The sequence below is a fragment of the Ixodes scapularis genome, unplaced genomic scaffold (assembly GCF_016920785.2).
Source record: "Ixodes scapularis isolate PalLabHiFi unplaced genomic scaffold, ASM1692078v2 PGA_scaffold7__128_contigs__length_106722199, whole genome shotgun sequence".
NCBI classification, from domain to species: Eukaryota; Metazoa; Arthropoda; class Arachnida; order Ixodida; family Ixodidae; genus Ixodes; species Ixodes scapularis.
Genome location: NW_024609882.1, coordinates 95,001,912 through 95,021,953, shown reverse-complemented (window position 1 = coordinate 95,021,953; position 20,042 = coordinate 95,001,912). Strand labels below are relative to the sequence as shown.

The 20,042-nt window shown below is 43.0% G+C and overlaps 1 pseudogene; it reads right to left on the bottom strand.

The window, feature by feature from the left end:
• Positions 1–275: 275 nt before the first annotated feature.
• LOC8025184 lies at positions 276–17,774 on the bottom strand (annotated as a pseudogene).
• Between the last annotated feature and the right edge of the window lie 2,268 nt (positions 17,775–20,042).

Genomic DNA, 20,042 nt, shown 5'->3' with positions numbered 1-20,042 from the left:
GCCGTTTGGTGATGGTATTCAAACACCACTGATCGGTAGGGCAAAAATGTTACGTGAAACTCTAATTCTTAAAGCAATATTTCAGACGGCATTTCTTTTTGTATTTACTAGAAAATCATACCTCTGAGAGCCCTCAATTTTTCGTAGAAGGTTTCATGGCCTACAGAAAGCCATTGCGCGTGCTTGAGCAGCTCGACATACGACTGATATAATTTGTGTTTTTGACAACTGAGCACACTTGAGGTTATCTTCAAACACAAAATATATTCGATGCTCTAATTATAAACGAAGAATGCGATAAAAAAGACCATCGCGGTCAGGAGAACGTAAAACATCGGGAAGCCGCGCTTCTCTGTTTGGAAGCTCGTGCAGTTGCTATTTAGCGGATAGAGCATTCTCATTTGGGATGCCAAGACGGCGTCTCGAGCTCCAGTCCATAAATGAGGGCCTTCAAGTCTGAATTGGTAGGGTACACAGGGCCCAAGTAGGGCACGGAACAGCTTGTGGTCGGTGAAGAAGTACTTGAGCATCTTGGGACTGGCGCCAATCTTGTCCGCCAGATCGTCCATGTACTCCATCCAATCCACGTATATGGTGGTATCTAACGAGTTTCCAAAACGACGCCAAAGTGCAGCCCTTTCTCTTGCAATGTCCTTGTGCATTTCGGGATGGGGAGGGAGCTTGCACTTGCCAGCGAGCAGCTGCGCCACCCATCGGGCCTGCGGACAATTAAAAGCGGAGTAATAAATTAGAGGGTTTGTTAAGCGACACGTGCAATTGTGTTCTTCAGAGCTGTGAACTGTTCGATAAACATTCGAGAAAATTAAAGATGGTGATTCTTACGAGTGAAACGTTATGAGCTGAAGTTTGAACAAGTTGCATGTGGCTTCATAGCTTGTCAAGAACTTCCCAATTTCGCTAAAAAACAAAGTTTACCGTGAAATCCCAAGAGATGCCCACCACCGAAAGATAACTCACCCCTGTATTTGACCCGGTTTGCTATTTCTTTAAAGACCGAAAGCTAGCCCACACATGGTAATTGCACGGCCCTGGCCAATAATGACCTCGGCAGAAATGGTGTCACTTCGCCACAGCGGGAGATAAGCGAACATTGCTGACTGGAAAGAACAGTCGTCTTTAGTTCATCCACCCCACCCTGCGATTACAAGGTACGCGTGTCACAAAATTTAAAACTGGAATTTTTTTCTACTTTTTTTGATCGCACACCAGAAGTAGGCCCACTCCTTATTTTCAACCGATTTGCTTTCGATTTTAGGCGGAGTAGCTCTCGGGATATTACGGTAAATTAATTTTATTATCTTCCTTGACGAACAAAGTGCCACGTCATTGCACTTTCACGCCATTCTAAATATGTAACTGGGCTGCTCTACTTAGACTAGCGGCAAAAATAAACGTAGCAGTGATATCCTCCGGGTTATGTCCCAATTGAGATTGAATAAATTTATAGCATCTAAAATCGCTTGTATAAGCGCTACCATTATTATGTGATTCCTATATTTACAATTTTTGAAATTCCTACACGTTCATGGTAGAACGGTCACTCTTCCGTCCAGCTGAAAGGAGGCACTAAGCCCCTTTTTGTAAATTTACGATTGACTATTTATTATCATAGCCCGATCTATAGGCTCTAAGCATCCAAAAGTACAAACACTACATTCATGCGGGGACGTTTTGTTTATTAAAATTGTCATGTAACAGTGCTTACATCAAAACTATCGCAGACGCCAGTGGGCACCGTCGGACAAGCAGGATGCGTGCTCGTCCAACGACGCCCTCCGGTGCCTTCGAGAAAGAGCATGGCGGCCACCAAGCACTCTTTCGCGCCGTGGTCCTCGCTGGACCACTTTGCACAGCATTCTGAGCATCGACAAGATGCGGTTTAATGGGCGTGCCGATTGCACCTAAAACACCTGAATGGGTTTGGTATGAAAGGCCGAAGTTTACATCACAGTTAGCAAACCTTGATGTGTGTAGGTAGTTCAAGTGTTCGGAAGGTGCATACCACCGCAGGCATGACAGAAACGAAACGCTTCCCCTCTATCTAGAAGTTTCGTGCATATTCTTACCCCGAGTGTGAAAGATAAGGAATCCAGAATGACCTTAGTTAGTCAACTGTGGCCAAACACTGTAGGCCGAATGTACGAGATGACTAGTGTAATAGATAAAAAGCCAAGCGCGTAATTGCCAATTCATTCACCAATTCACCCTCACGACATCCAGCTGTGACGCCGACGCAGCGTCGCTAGCTCCTGCCGCCGTCGAGGCTCGCAGCTGCGTCCATAGAGCTCAATAGGATGGCGGCACATCCATGTCCCACTTAACCCGCGGATTGACCTTTCATTTCCAGTTTCCGTCGAAGAAAAGTACCCAATGCAGCTTACGAGAACCTTGAAAGTACTTATATCTCAACAGGAAAAATAACATATAAAAAAACCTTCAGCCTTTTCACTCTGGTGAAAAAGAAAGAGCAGCGGAACTATAGCTTCTGTTCTCGGCGGCGGCTTTCCAGTCGAGCGATCTGCTCTTCATTCGCAATGGAATCTGAAGGGCTCGACACAGCGGAACTTTAGGCGATGGCGGCCTCGCGGTGGTTGCGGAATCATACGCGCTGCTGGGCACATCGCCGCTCATTCCGTTCCCGCTTGTCATCCTCCGAAGAAATGTTGTCACCATTTATGAGCGACGGCAGCAAGCAGTTATCTGGTTGCCAAAACTGGAAAGGTTGCCGCCATCTTTGAGCGACGGCGGCAACCAGAGTGTTGTGTAGACATTTGTTTGGTTGTTTGGTACCGGACACGACAGTGGGGAAACTGACTCTTAATAGGTCCGCTGTAAAAGACTAAATGAGGAAAGGCGCGCCCACTGCAGAAAAGCGAAACCATTCAGCGAAGCGCGGCGCGATGCCGTAAGAACGTATAGTTTCACATCATATCATTCTACGAGATTAGGAAGGTACGTTTCGTTTCGCAAACATAGAAGGGCCAATAGTAAAGACGGAGATTGGGAGGTTTCAATGAGCTTAACTTATCTACCCTATACAGGAAGTTCTTCGAATAAAGAAAAAAAATCATGCACGCTTATTTCCGTGCTCGGAGGGCCGTCGCTTTGAAATGTTTTACCCATACTTGCTCTTTTAAAGGGGCGGTGCAGCGATATTCAATTAGAATGTTTTTCATTTTACACGAGCTTACTGGCACTAGAGGAACTTAAGGATACTCGCACACAACGCCCCTGGCCACGACACTCCTTTGTCGAGGTGTAATAGACCGTTTTCAGAAATTCGCGTCAACGCCTGTCCGCCATTGATTACTCGCGTACTCCAGCCATTCTTATGGATGGACCCCACAGCCGAGTGGACGCCACCATTCGGCGTCCACTCGACTTGGCTCGTATTGGACACAAGGACTGCGTCAGCGTTCGGTGAGGACTGGGATCCAATCACGCACTTCGTGTCCAAGCAATGACGACCGGCAATGTTGCCTGGCGTGCTTTTGAAACGGATCGATTCCAAGGCCAAAGGCAAGCGTTTTCATTCACCTTCTTCGCCAAACTTGATGGCGTAACTGGGGAACCGCAGTATCCCCACTGACGACCGTTGAATGCGGTTCATTGATTGGACCCGAGCATTGCGTGGGCGCTCGATATGGACTTGTAATAGTCTAAAGCTCAAGAAGCATTCGGGTAGTGCCGTGTGTCCAATCGCTGCAATGACAACATCCGACACGTTACAGTGTCTTGAACTTAGTGCATGCCCTGTGCCTTGCCAACCCCAGCGCGTGGCTATCATCAACATTGGCGCCATATAATCGGTTCCAGATAACGTGGCTGCGTTTTCTGGCCACGAGTTGGGGGAAACGCTGCTCGTTTTTCTTTAATTAGTTTCTGAGGCTGCGATTGCATGTGGTGAAAAACAAACAGCTGTTTTACAGGCTATTACCATCAGGGATTTGTTCAAAGCGGTATTTGCACAAAGTAGAAAAATCGTGGCATTGCCCCTTTAACTCACGGGAAACTTTTAAAATCTCCTATATATGTTTGTTAATCTCATATGACAACACCTAAATATTTAAGACACTTTCAATTTCTGTAGTTCACTAAGTTAACAAACCGACCGCGAGGAAGAGCCCCTTACCATATAAATAAATACTATCAATGTGTAAGTTTTGCATAAGTGTGTTTTGCATTCGAGAACAAATAACAACAACTATGATCATGCTACAAAAATTCCTTATATTTTAGTGAAAAACAAAATCACAGTGGTAGGCGTCGTGGAATGATTGTAAAATATGTATACTTTTCAAAGACACTGCTCACTAAGAGAGAAAAAATATTTTTACCTTTATAACAGCAGATGAAACTCTTATTATAAAAAAAACAGAAAGAATTAATAAATACGTATTTCCTGAGAATAACGTAAAATTTTATACTTTTAGCTTTCGTTATCATGTTTGAAGTGTTCCTTTTTTATGTACACAGTACGTAAATTAACAATATTATACTTTTAAATAGGCTTACATAAAATCTTTCCTTTAATATATTTCTGATACCTTAAATAATTGTACATCGAAAGCTAGCTCGATTCAAACTTGGCAAGTTATTGTCCGATGTACAAGATTCAAGAATATTATTTTATGAAATAACATTTAAGTAAAATAAACATCTAGGGAACTTTAGCCTTCGGAATTAATTGGGGGGCTAGTTGGCTGAACATCTTTACGGTGGTTTTAAAAGCGCAAAGGACTAAGAAGAGAAGGAGGGGACAGGACAGAGAGCTTACTTACAACGGTCAAATTTAATAGAGCATCTAGAGAACGACAAGGTTAAAGTGAAAAAGAAGAAAATAAAAATAAAATAAAATTAAAGTCACTGCTGCTACAAAGCACATATTTTGTTTTAGAAATCGAAACAAAAATATTTTAACTTCAGCTAAAAGCAATGTACTTGTCACGTAAAAAAAACTATCTATACAACAAAAAGAAAAAAAAATTAAAAATAGAAATTGAATACAAGAAAAAAAGAAGAAAAAACATTACGCAGAGCAACCGGCTAAAAAGACTTCAGGGAAAACACCGCTAGAACTGAAGTACTTTTTGTGTTTCAAGTCTTTAGGGGAAACACCGAAGGAACTGAAGTTCTTTCTGTGTTAGGGTCACTGATGGCGCGCTTATACACTTGTCCCCACTGGTGAGGATGACTTAAACCTCCTACAGCTCTCGAATGCTTTTGTCACGGAACCGCTTCAGAACTTTGGTGTTGTTGAATGATGGTGAGCATTTACAGTCTCTGACATGCACCGCAAGATGTCCCGATGGTGCTGATTTCAACGTTTGGGCATGTTCTCTTAATCTCGTATTAATATATCGCCTCCACTGATCTACATACACTTTTCCGCAAGTAAATGGTAGTTGATGTACCCCTCCACTTTGACATTCTACATACTTGAGTCGATGTTTTACACTGCACTCTTGCTGTTGAAGTTGTTGGCAATTGATCTTAGGGCAGAGCCTTTTTACCTTGTCCGGAGCTGAAAGCACGACTTGGACCTGAAACTTCGCGGCTATTCTCTTCAAGTCAATAACCTTTCACATCTCCGACTAGAGTAACCCTATCTACTTCTAATTCCATCGACCTTTTTATCACTAATGCTAATACAGACGTTAAAGTTGCTGGCACAATAAGTTTTGACATCAGTGACCACAATCCAATATTTCTGTCATTTTATAATCACCATTTCAAGAAACAGGTAAATAAAAATAAAAATACAATAAACTTTCAGAACATTTAAAATTCTAATATTCTCGCATTTCGTAATGCCGTAATAAGCCAAGATTGGGACATTGTTTATTCTCTCCTAGATGTAAACAATGCATACAATCAATTTATTCAAACATTAAAGAACTTTACGATTTGCACTTTCCGAAAGTAACAGTTACTGTATCAAAGAAAATGAGAAAACCTTGGGTTACCCCAGTCCATATCAAAATGATGCAAACAAAAGACCGTCTGTATAAAGCGTCTTTAAGGTCACGGGATTTAAACAAACTTTTCATCTTTAAGAAATTTCGAAATACGTTAACCGCTGAATTGCGAAAAGCGAAATGTGTATTACAAAGAAATGTTTAATGACGTTGACAAACAGCGACCTGATATTATGTGGGAAAAAGTTAATGAAGCTCTGAACCGCGGGACAATCTCAAAACAAATAGGTGACTTAATTGTAGATGGCCAAACTGTGTCTGGAGTCCCTTTTGCAAAACTTTTTAACTACTACTTCGTAAATATAACACCCAGACTGCACAGTGACAGTGCTCTATCGTTTGTTCACGAAATTAATGAGAGTTTGTTTCTAAACCTACAGATGAAACAGAAATATTTAATGCTTTTATTTGGCTAACAAATAGTAAGAGCTGTGATATCGGTGATTTACAGATAAAACCTATAAAATTTGTTATAGATATAATCTCACCATGCTTAACATATATATTCAATTTGTTTTTAACTTCTGGTAAGTTTCCTGAAAATATGAAACTAGCTAAAATCACAGTTATTTTTAAAGGAGGGGATAAAAACATGTTGAGTAATTATAGACCGATTTCTATTCTTCCTATTTTCTCTAAGGGGCTAGAAAAAATTATATTTAAACGTATAGAACATTTTTTCGTAAAACATTCGACACAAAAAGAGTTTCAATTTGGCTTTTAAAAAGGTAAATCTCCTGAATCGGCATTGTTACTACAGAAAGAAATTATACTTGGAAATATTGAAAAACGACTGCTCACACTTGCTGTTTTCATCGATTATAGTGACGCTTTTGATTGCCTCAATCACACAGCGCTACTTTCAAAGCTTTTTAAATATGGGGTTCGCGGCATATCATTCGAATTGCTTAAATCATACCTTCACCATCGCCACCAAAGTGTGTCTATTGACGGCCAACGCTCACCGTTCTCGAACATTGTTTGTGGCGTTCCACAAGGCAGCATCCTGGGACCTTTATTATTTAATGCTTATATAAACGATGTTGTAAATATTACTGATCAAGCTAAATTTATAATTTATGCAGATGATACGAGTCTTCTTTTTTCCGGTAATGATGTTGAGGAGCTTATAAGAAGGGCGAATTGCGTATTAGAAAAATTTTTCTTTCGGTCAGATGTCAATGGATTAAAAATTAACACATTAAAGTAAAAAGCCATTCTATTTAGACCCGTTAATAAATTAGTAAATATTACAAATCCCCTAGTGATTGGAAACGCGTCAATTGAAATAGTACATCAATACAAAACTCTTGGCGTGTACTTCTCTGAACATATGATATGGAATTACCACATTGAATATTTAACGAAAAAACTTTCTCAAGTAGTGGGGGCAGTCGCTAGGTGCCGTAGTTTTTTGCCGGTAAACATTAAGCTAAAATTATAGTACGCCTTATTCAGTTCCCATTTGAATTATTGTCAGTTGTTATGGGGAACAACTGCAAAGACAAACTTAAATAGCATTCTATTACTTCAAAAAAGATATTCCGTTTTATTGCGGATGCTCCGTATAACTACCATACTGAATTCCTATTTCATAAATACAAAGTGATTCGTGTAGAACATTTCAATGAGTTCCGCCTCCTTCATTCAATCCGCTTCTCATTTTCTACGTTTGTGAATTTTTTTATGTTGCACTTTCGAACTAACTTTATATGAAAGCAAAATCAATACGCGTTTTCCAGAGAAATGGTTGGTTCCTCGAAATCGCACAAACTACAATCTTGAATCTCTTCACTGCAACATTTCAACATTCCTATATAAATGGCATCTTCATAGTACCAATGTTTTCACTCTTCCTAAAAATTAACTTCGCAGATACTTTGCTTAAAACCATAAGAAAAGTTTTTTTTCTTTTACATGTTGGTTTGACGTTGTGGCGTGAGAAATGTATTAATTTGTGATATTATATACTTTACAGAATGTACATAGGATGTTTTCGCGAAGTTGCTGCTGTCATTTGTTACAGGACCCCAGACCCCGTCAAGCTGCTTACATAGCAGCTTTTTGTCTGGAGGTCCCTCCAGTGTATATCTGGAAAATAAAGCATGAATTGAATTGAAAAAAGTTGTGGGACAAGCGGTGTATATATGGCAGAAGAGTCGGTCGGTGTTTCTTGTGTTTTTCAGTGTCGTGTTTTTTTATTTGAGGTCATCAAGGATTCGGTGACTTCATATATTATCGAACTCGGATATCCCGACGCTTTCAGTCTTTGTACTTGAGCATCGAAGCTTTCCCCGGCTGATTGTACGCAATATTTTTGAAGAGCTGTATTCAGGCAATTTTTTGAAATTTCTCTTTTAATAATTCTGCAATTAGCCGAATCATACTGCAAAAGACCTTTTTTTAGGTCTTTTAAGTATGATTCGGCTCATTCAAAAATTATTAAAAAAGTAATTGCAAAAAATTGCCTGAATACAGCTCTTAAAAAATCTTGCGTACACTCAGCGGGGGAAAGCTTCGATGCTCAAGTACAAAGACTGAAAGCGTCGGGATATCCGAGTTCGATAATATATGAAGTCGCCGAATCCTTGGTGACCTCCAATAAAAAACACGACACTGAAAAACACAAGAAACATCGACCGACTGTTCTGCCATATATACAGCACTTGTCCCACAACTTCAAGAGAACAGCCGCGAAGTTCCAGGTCCAAGTCGTGCTTTCAGCTTCGGACAGGCTAAAAAGGCTCTGCCCTAAGATCAATTGCAAACAGCATCAACAGCAAGAGTGCAGTGTAAAACATCGACTCAAGTATGTAGAATGTCAAAGTGGAGGGGTATATCAAATACCATTTACTTGCGGCAAAGTGTGTGTAGGTCAGTCGGGGCGATGTATAAATGCGAGATTAAGAGAACATGCCCAAACGTTGAAATCAGCACCATCGGGATATCTTGCGGTGCATGTCAGAGACTGTAAATGCTCACCAACATTCAACAACACCAAAGTTCTGAAGCGGTTCCGTGACAAAACCATTCGAGAGCTGTACGAGGCTCAAGTCATCCTCACCAGTGGCGACAAGTGTATAAGCGCGCCATCAGTGACCCTAACACAGAAAGAACTTCAGTTCCTTCGGTGTTTCCCATAAAGACTTGAAACACAAAAAAGAACCTCAGTTCTAGCGGTGTTTTACCTGAAGACTTTTCGGCCGGTTGCTCTGCGTAATGTTTTTTTTTCTTCTTTTTTTCTTCTATTGAAACTTTCTTTTTTTATTTTTGTTGTACAGACAGTGTTTTTTTTTTACGCGACAAGTACTTTGCATTTAGTTGAAGTTAAAATATTTTTGTTTCGATTTCTAAAACGAAATATGTGCTTTGTAGCCGCAGTGACTTTAATTTTTTTTTCTTCTTTTTTACTTCTACCTTGTCGTTCTCTAGATGCTCTATTAAATTTGACAGTTGTAAGTAAGCGCTCTGTCCTGAGGGGGATCGGTGGCCGATTCCAATTTCGAACGTCGTCGAAAGCGCACGCGGAATCATGAGCTCCGTTGGAGCTGAGCAAGCGTCCCTGCTTAGACGCGGTGATAGGGCTTTGGATCTTCCTGCTGACTATCGGTTTATTCTGCCGACGCTACCGGCGAATGACTTTTCGAAATGCACGGCATTTCTGCACGCTGACATCGGAGTGCGGCCGTACCGCATTGAAGATTTCAGGGAACCTTTGCGGCAACTTGGCGTCCTGAGCGACGTGACCGGTATGGGGGTGTTCCAGATGGGAAACGTTTGGATTGTCCGCCTCAAGTCGACTGCTGCCAAGGAGAAACTGATGATGTCTGGCAAGTTCAAGGTGAAAGGAGGTTGGTGTGTGCCGATGGACCCAGATCGACGAGAGGTCCGACTCAAGCTTCACTGGGTGCCTTTCGACGTGCCCAACGAAGCCCTGAAAAGGGCACTGGAGGAGTTTGGCGTGGTGAGAGAGATAACCCGAGAAAAATGGCACATCGACGGGTTTGACGGCGTCGAGTCGTCGACCCGGGTGGCGCGGCTGTCACTGAAGGAAGGCATGACGCTGGAAAGCCTGCCTCACCAGCTTCGGTTCACCGGCGGCCCTGTACTTGTGGTTGTTCCAGGACGTGCACCAATGTGCCTGCGGTGCAAACGGTCTGGACACATTCGCCGTGATTGTAGGGCGCCTCGCTGTAGTGAGTGCCGTGGATATGGTCACGAACGCCAAGTCTGCGTTCGATCCTACGCTCGTGTCGCAGGAGGACGCCAGGCCGAGGAAGACACGAACGAGCTTGTGATGGACGAACAAAAGGCGGAACAGGCGGCGGCGCCCTCAAATGCAAGCGTCTGTAGCGTCGGCGACTTCAAAGGCAACAGTAACCGCTAGCAAGGAGTACGAAGGGAAACCTGATGGAGAAAAGGAGCCTTTTGTGGTCACAGCGCCAGCCGAGATGCCGACCGCGAAGCTCCAGGACGCCACGGGGATTTCGAGCACTCAGCCGGTTCGGATGCAGCTACAGTAGAGGAAGCAGCGGAGAATATGGCTACGTGTAAGGAAAAGGAAGTGGCTCCGGAGAACAGCCCCAGCGAGGAAATGTCCCTGGACGCGATCACTTCGAAGCGGCGACTAGAGGATTTGGGTGCACGCAGTGCTGCTGCCAGCGAGCAGGTACTGCGACGCCTGGAATATCAGTGGAAGCTCGCCGGGAAAAAAGGACGCTATACGACACGCAGCCGCTCGCCGTCGAGGGCTCGTGAAGACCGGCTGTCACAGTAAGCTGGTTCCCCGCTACCCCCCTGATTGGCAAGTGTCTGATAGCTGGCGCAAGGTCCTAAGCTCCTAAGTTTTTAAAGCAATGAAACAGCTCGAGGTCGCACTGCGTATAGCTACCCTGAACGTAAGAGGACTGTCTGCAAGGCGAAGGCAGTGCCAGCTCAGAAGGTTGTTCTTGGAAAACGACCTCGACGTGATAGCGGTCCAGGAAACCAAGATTGAGAGCGAGGAGCAGACCGAGCAGATGGTGCGCCAATTTGAGTCGCGATACGATGTATGCGTAAGCCATGCGGTAGGGAGGTCGGGAGGTGTATGCACCTTTTTGAAAAATGCTTTAGGTATTATTGTTGAGAATGTTGCTTCGCGTGAAGATGGGAGAGTCGTGTATATTGATATTTGCTTTTCAGATCAAAACTTTCGTATAATCTGTATCTACGCATCGACTGTAGAGACAGAACGATGCCAATTTTTTTTTTGAAAGTATAGCGGAATATTTAAAGTGCGAACGACTGCTTGTGGTGGTGGGGGATTTTAACAGTACATGTGCTCCAGAAGACAGGACCCCTCATAGTCGCTGGAGGGATAGCAGTGGCGATGTCTGGAATGAACTGGTAAATGAGCATTACTTGGAGGACGTGGCACATTGCGAAAAGGGCACGAAGGGCGTGCAGTTTACACATTTCCAAGGAAGTAGCCACGCACGGCTAGACAGAGCATACGTGTCAGTTGAGCTAGTTCCGCTGTGTGGACACTATAGTGTCGAGCAGGTGTGCTTTAGTGACCACTGCCTTGTGACTTTCGGGTTAGGATCAAAAAGAAAAGAACGACACCGATTTGATTGGCACAACTGGAAAATGAATTACAAGCTCCTTGACGACGAGGTGTTTAACGACAAGATAAATGCAAGGATTGAAAATTTTAGGAACATCTGCGGGAGCGAGATGACCGGAGAATGGGAAGAATTTAAACGAGTAGTTAAAATGGACGCCATAGAAAGATCAACCATTCTAAAGTACGAAAAAGAGAAAGAGGAAAAGCAGCTGCGCTCAACCTTAAAGGAGCTTGTTCTAGACGAGTGTAAATCCCCCGGGTTATTTATAGATGACATTAATAAAATAAAAAGCAAGCTACAGCTCATAGATACTGAGCACTACAGAGGTGCGATAATACGTGCCCGGGCAGAAAAGTTTCTCGCGGGTGAAGCACCAACAAAACGAGCGTTAGCCACAGAAAAGAGATACGCACGCACCAATGAAATAACTGAAATTGATTATCAGGGTACCACGACGCGTGACTCTAGCATAATTGAGGGAGCCTTTCTTGAATTCTACGAAAACTTACTGAGTCACAAAGCCCCAAAAGAAGAAGGCTTCACAGAAAATATTTTGCCCCTTCTGCCAAAGATAGGTAGTGAAATAAGAGAATGGTTAGAACAGCCGATAGGTGTGTCCGAAGTAGAAATAGCCATTGATGATTTGCAAAGCGGAAAATCACCGGGCCCTGATGGTTTGGGTGCTGTCTTTTATAAAAAGTATAAAAAAGATTTAGCTTGTATTTTGTTACAAGTGTATCGCGAATGTTATGAAAACCAAGTTTTTCCCCCTTCCTTTTTATTTACCCACACAGTCCTTATCCCCAAAAGTGAAGATACTAATAAACTTCGTAATGTAGCCAATTACCGGCCCATTACACAAGCCAATACGGACTATAAGATTCTAATGAAAATCCTTGCGAGACGAATGCAATCGGTGATTGGAGATGTGGTGGGAGAACATCAAACGTGCGGTATCAAGGGACGTACGATTATGAGCAACATTCATGTTGCGCGCAGTGTGTTGGAACTATGTGATGCTAATTTCCGGAAAGTTTCTCTGTTGCAAGTCGATCTTGAAAAAGCTTTTGATAGCGTGTCCCATGATGTTCTTTTTTGCATTCTAAACCATGTTGGCGTGGGTAAAATTATTTTTGATGGAGTAAAGATGGCCTATAGTAACTGCACGACTAGTCTTGTAATTAACAAACAAGTAACTAAACGCATTTCTGTGTTATCCTCTGTTCGGCAAGGGTGCCCACTTTCGCCGTTGTTGTTCGCCATATTTCTTGAGCCCTACTGCCTAAGTGTCATGAAGAGTGGGAACATACGTGGTTTTTCTTTAAATGCATGTGATGTTAAAATATTAGCGTACGCAGATGATGTTGCGATTTTTGTAGTGATAGAGAAAGCGTCTCAGCGGCTGTTCAACTCACGATATCATATTGCGCCCAGACAGCGTGTGCTGTGAACTGGGCGAAATGCTTGGGGATCTGGCACGGCCACTGGGACGTGACTCCGCGTGTGTTTGAATCTATTCAGTGGTCTACAGAGCCCGATGTATACTTGGGAGTGCCTTTGAACAATTACCGTGAAAGCAACGAGCTCTGGCGTAACAAAACAGAGGAGATGAGTCTTAAAGCCGCGAAGTGGGGTGGCAAGGAATTTTCTATCTTCGCACGGGCAACAGTGTGTAATTTATTTTTTGTTGCAAAGATTTGGTACCTGTTACAGGTTCTGCACTGCTCTCGTGTGCATTTGCAACGCATGCACCGGGTGATGGCCGTGTACATATGGAAGTCTACCTGGGAAAGGACTAGACGAGATAACCTTTTTCGCCGCGTGAAGTCGGGTGGGCTTAGTTTGTCGCATTTGTTCATACGACAGCTGGTATCGAGGTTTTTCTTTTTGCGAGACCAGGCTGACCCGTTTCTGAGAACTGTCATTCAAGTACGGTTGTTCAGAGAGTTACCCGAGTTCATTGTTTCGACGTGTGACACATGTGAAGGCCAAGTAACGGGCTTTCTTAGAGAGGTTGTTTGTGCGTACCAATTTCTTAGTGTGCGATTTTCAAGAGAGTACTTAAACTCTGTCACACGAAAGCGTCTGAAGCGAGATCTTGTTGAATGCCTGTTTCCCGTCCCATTGTATCGCTCTTTGTTCTTCGACAATACTGACCGTGATGTGCTTTCCCGCGTGAAAAGAATGCTGGTTCCCGGATCTGTGAAAACCTTTTATTTTAAACTACATACCAACACGCTTCCAGTAAAGGCATGGTTAGCAAAAAAGGGCATGTTTGTACCATGGAGAGAGGACTGTATTTTGTGCAAGAAACCGGAGACCGTGGAGCACGTGTTCCTGGACTGCTGGGATGCTATCCTGTTCTGGGACGTGCTCCAACGCACTCTTAAAAAAGACCTACCGCTCACGGCTCGGGGAATACGCTTTTTGTCTGTGGATGGGACGCCTTTCCCATATGACCTGGTATTTTTACTGGGCCTGCACGCTATTTGGAGATGTAGGATGGCAGTTCGTCACGCGGATCTGGATGCCCGTCCAGTACGGTATTATTTCATTGAAAATATAAACTTGATAGCAGCTGTCTACGAGAAAGTATGTCTGGAACTGGAGTGGTTGCCTGCATTTTTGAAGCTGTCGGTGATGAGAGAATTTTAACAATTCTCACCGCCTCTCCAAACCTTACAGGCGACGTTCTATCGTCGCCTTCACTAACGTCGTCAATATAATATTGCACATGTTCAAGTGAAATTTATCGTGCATTGTGGATCTTTGTTCACTGTCAAAATCTTGCAATAAAGAAAAAAAAAGGATCGGTGGCCGAGTGGGCTAAAGCGCACACCCAGCTCGACGCGCGTGGAGCGAAAGCTCGCGCTCCAGAACCCAGGGATCCTGGGTTCGAGCCCCACCCCTGCCCGTTTCGATCCGGATGAGCATCGTACCGGCGTGCTGTCGTGGATCACTACTGCGTGGTGCACGTTAAAGACCCCAGGCTAGCGGTTGTACCGCACTGGCTAAATTGCTCATCTACAGTGGTTAACAATGTCGCCATGTTCTGGCAGACTAAACTCCTGCTGTATAAACAACTAACGACTAATTTGTTCGCTCTGTCCTGCCCCCTCCTTCTCTCCTTAGTCATTTGCGCTTTTAAAACCACCGCATAAACCTTAGCCTTTCTATATAAAATACTGAGCAGTAAAATTTTATTATCGTGAAAAACTAAATCCAAACTTTTCAAATTTCCAAAATATATCACTACTGAAAACTTAAGTCACAAGACCAACCTTCTGCCCTTTCGAAGCCCAATACTCAAGAATACGAATATTCTTCTAGTTCAAATCTGCATTTTTATTTAAGTTACACATTTTCCACCAACATATATTTTTCCAAAATTTTTGAAGACCCATATTTTTTTCTTCCACGGTTTGAGATGAAATCATCCATCATCTTTGAAGCCGCAATATTATGAAACTTTTATTGTACAAAACACCGTTTTGTAAGCAGAAGGACGTCAGACCTCTAGAAGACGCGGTTAGCATAGGCGGGTCTTGGCCTTCCTGGTGTTCAACAACGGCACGCGTTTCAGGGTCTGTTCTTTACTGAAGGGTCATACACGTGGTATTCACGACAATGAGGAAAGTGTCGTCCGTTCCACTGTATTCTGAAGCAAGGCAAACAGAAGAATAATTCTTGAAGTATCAGGCTCCAACGCGCAAGACGGCTGGAAGAGCCTTTCAGACTGGCTAGCCAGCATAGTGAATGCTGATCACTGACTGCCTTGAAAGGCTTTCCGTAGAGGTAAAGGCGAAACCTGATAATGGCCCACACAATTGCGAGACAGTTATTTTTCTCAGTTCTTTCTCCTGGACAATGTTTGCGATTACTTGTTTGGCACCGTCTTTCCACTGGCCTAAAACGGTTCGGAAACGAACGTTCCAAGCATCAGTGTAGATTCCAGTCTCAGCTAGTTCATCGTAACGAGCAAGAACTGGTGACGACTGTAGGCGACTCGAAGCACTTGGAAAGGATTCAGCTGCTCTTCCGTCCGCGTAAACGAAACATCCTCCAGCGTGTGTCAAATGAGCGCTTCGGCGATTTGGGAGGATTACTTCACAAAGCATCTATAATTAGCACACAGTCCTAGAAACTGCCCTGCGGCTTTCATCACTCTAAAAGAGTCCCGTGCGTCTACTTTCCCGTACAACACTCGGAGAGCCAATCACCGCAGTTTACGGAGGCAGCTCAACGAATGACGATACCGAAACATATGTTAAACTAAAAAAAAACAGTTTGAGTTGTGACATCAAGCAATGCAAGCGTAACGTTTTGCATTGCCTAATGTAGCAATGTGTAGCCGTGTTGACCCCGAGATAGCGAAGATGACAAAATCCGCCACCTATTCAAAGTGCTTTCACAAGAACTATTTTCCATCGTAGCCCCCAGCTATCCGCCGACCGTGGCTCAACTAGTCTCTGAATGTCAAAATTATGAAGAGCTTGACAACGCGCGAATACTCAAGAGGCCGTTCAAACGCCTCAATGATGTGTCTCTTGCTTCCCACACCGACACGAACGTCCTGAACCTTGTAGGTACATACCTCTACAATGCTTCAAGAGTGACAAGGGACAAGTAAAACGAGCGATTCGCTTCGATGCACTTCAAAGATTCGCTAAGTGATTTAGATAGTACAGCGGTACTGGTAGCGCAATTAATTATATTAAGTCTCTAAGGGAAAAAGTGAGTTTAAAACAGTAATAATGTGCGTTATGATTTAACGGCTTTAGAAAAAAAATCTGCAGTACTCATTATCTTAGCTATCCTCCCTCTTCTTTGCTTTAAAAAAAGAAAGATGCGAAAACGCTTCGCATATATCTGAAAATGGCTAACATGTTAGTCAAGAGGCACGTACCTGCAATTCAATAAGGGGGAGTGGAGATCCATCGCCCTTCACGAGCCCAATGATGGCCAGGGTCGGGTGCTCCAAACCTGGCGGGAAGACGTGCTTGTAAAGTTGTGCCTGCTTGTCCACAACCGGCATTACGTCCTTGGAGAGCATGGGGAACTTGATCTTGTAACCCGTGGCCAGAATGACGGCATCTAACTTTGTCACCTGCGCACGTGTGTTCATAAATGTCTTAAAGAGCTCAACCCACTACACTCACGGCACTTGCATCTACTGAGTGTTAATTAAAATGATTTACGTAGACGGTCATTTGTCTGACTGATTTACATTTCTTGTTTTATTAAAGGACAGTTTATCAAAACCTTGATTAAACCATTTTATCTAAATAATACAATGCAAGAACCTTTGTGTTCCCAATCTGCATAGTATCCAAGAATGCAGCACTAAGAAGAATAATTTTAAAAGATTATTTCATATCTTTTTTAGTACAATCACCACAAAAGATCTTACCACTATGTAAATGTATTTAGTCAGACCAGAAACAGCGCGCTTTTATATTACTCTTGTATACTTTTTCTCTTGACCCCATCTGCCCACTGCAAGAGACGGACTTAATTTGACCCGACAAATGTCTGTTTGCCCCCCACATACTCTCCCGGACAAATCATGACCTACTTTCCTTCATCAGAATCAAATAATCAAAAATATTGACACCATTCTTCAAAAGCCCGCCTTTACAAGGCTGCCTCTACTTTGATGCTGTTCAGCGGAAACGTTCAATGCGCATCCGTGTCAGGTTGGACCTTACCTCCTCGTCATTCTCGAAGAGGACGCCGTCCTCTGCAAACTCGACCACGTTCCTCTTGAGGATGACGATGCCACTCAAGATCAAGGATGGCAACACGTCGCTCATGCTAATACGCTGGCTGTTGACGCGATTCTTGGGTTGGAGTCCGTAGGCCTCGTGGCTGAAGTAGTCATTGAACTGAGCTTCCGGTTAATCGAGGTTCATGCACTGAGGCACCACGCGTTCCATCAAGCTCATCGCTCTTGTCGAAAATGCTGCGTCATTCGGCATGCCGTTCGGCCCAAGCCTCTTGGACAACCAAACTCCCCTCCTTGATCACAGGTAGACCTGCGGCACAAGAGAAGGGTTTTTGAAACAATGAACAACAGGCGCTGTTTATTGGTTATTACGCTAAATTGCTAGGTTTTCTTCCGCAATCGTTAAACATCACACGAACTCACAATGCGAAGAACGTTCGCCATATTTACGTTAAATAGTGATGGAGATACTGTGAACTCTGATTTATACAACCCTCCCCTAATGCACCCAAGCGCATCCGCATGCTGAGTCAAACACTCCTCGCCCCCTCTCGAGAAAGAGAGAATATGTATGAGAGATGATAAAGAGACCGAAGCACGCTTACATCAGTTATCGGAAACATCTTGCACGCGGTACCCTCCAAATGGAAATTCGCAAACGTTATTCCAATTGTAAAGTCTGGTGACTCAAGATCGGTTTCCAATTATAGGGCTATTTCTCTGCTTAGTACGTGCAGTAAGGTGTTGGAGCATGTGGTGTTTAAACGCATATCTACATACCTTGAACAAACTATTTTTTTACTAGTTTTCAGCATGGTTTTCGCCAAAAAGTATCTACCATTACCCAATTGACAAAAACTGTGCATGAATTTGCATCTGTAACTAATGTAGGGGGGCAAACTGATGTGATTGACTTAGAGTTTTCGAAAGCGTTCGATTGCGTATCGCACGAAAAGTTACTGATAAAGCTGTCACCAGTATTAGAAAATCCTGATATCTTTAAGTGGCTTGAAATTTACTTATCTCTGAGGCAGCAGTTTCTTGACACCGCGTGCTCCGGTACCACACAGGTAACCTCTGGCGTCCCACAGGGATCGATCCTCGGGCCTTTGTTGTTTTTAATATTCGTGAATTATATTGTTTCTAGAATTCCAGTAAAGATCCGACTGTTTCCGGATGATTGTGTTATTTTTAGAGAAATCAAAAGTTCCGCGGACTGTGAAGTACTAAACTCCTTGTTAGAAAAACTGTCTATATGGTGTGACGTCTGAAAAATGTCACTAAATTTATCAAAGACTGTATGTGCGTCAATTGCTCGAAACAAGGAGCCTATCACTTTTTAGTTATTCGATTAGGAAACGTAGCCTCCATACAGTAAGCTCATATAATTATCTGGGGTTGACAATAACGTCTCATCTTAAATGGAATGTTTATATCAATCGAATCGCTAGTAAAGCAATGCGTAAGCTGGGTTTCTTGCGTAGGTATATGAGGCAGGCCTACTGTGATACAAAACTATTACTGTATAAAACACTTGTTCGGCCAGTGCTGGAATATAGAAGCGTTATTTGGGATCCACATATCTTATCTTGTATTTTAGAACTTGAGTGAATTCAAAGACTAGCGGTGCGCTTTCTGTATAAAATGTACTCCTCATAAGTATCTCCAACAAAACTCTGTAATGACGCAGGCATGGATACTATACAGGAAAGAAGGAGAATAAACCGCCTTAAATTTCTTTACCTTATTGCAAATGACGAGCTTGAAATAAAGAAAGATAAATATATAGCTTTTCTTACCCCATGTCTACCAGATATACAGATAGCAAAACAATAAAGCCATATAAATATCAAAAAACGATACATTTAAATTCTCCTTCTTTCCTCGTACAGTCATCGATTGGAACAGCCTACCACCTGACGTTGCTAATGCTACCACATATTCAGATTTTTGTTTTCTGTTGTCGCAGCAAGTTCATCCTGCTTGAAAGTATTTCAATGTACCACTCCTGTTACGATCTCAAAAGAGATTGACAGTATCAATAAAGAAGAAGAAAAGGTGCACAAATCTTTTACATAGTCCCATCCCCGGAGTCCCTCAAAGGAAGTATTAATTGCTTCCCCGTTGCGGGTTGTAGCCGAGCTAATCGGTTTATAGTTGTAAATTGGGAAAGATGATTTTGCCACTACATAAAGGGGACATATAATGAAGACGCTGGAGACAGCTTTGTCTATTTCTTCCCTTCGTGTTTCGTGATACTTCTGCCGCCCACATTAACACAACGCGGCTTGTGTTAGAATGAGTGACGTGGGCATTCGCTTTTCACTAAACGGTGAAGAGCTTCATCAGTATACAGGGAAGAGCTCCGATGAGTTTTGAGACAGCCTAGAAGAAGGTGGAATTAGACGATCAAAAGAAAGGAGTTGTATGATGTAGATTTTGTGTATAGCAAAGTCCCTTGTTGGCGAGAGTTCTAATGCAATGGAGGACAAATTTTAATCAAGACTATCCGGTGCCCCTGCACCGCGTTGGACTGAACGCAAGACTTGTAGCTTGGCGAGATCTAAGCGCAAGGCCAGGGCTCCAAAAAAAAAAAAAAAAAAAACGCGAATCGAGCATGTTAAGTTTTTGGACGAAAACAAATTACCATGTGAGTAGCGCGTACTCCTGTAGCATTCTGTGCGTTTTGTTGACGATTCTGAATGGGCGTCG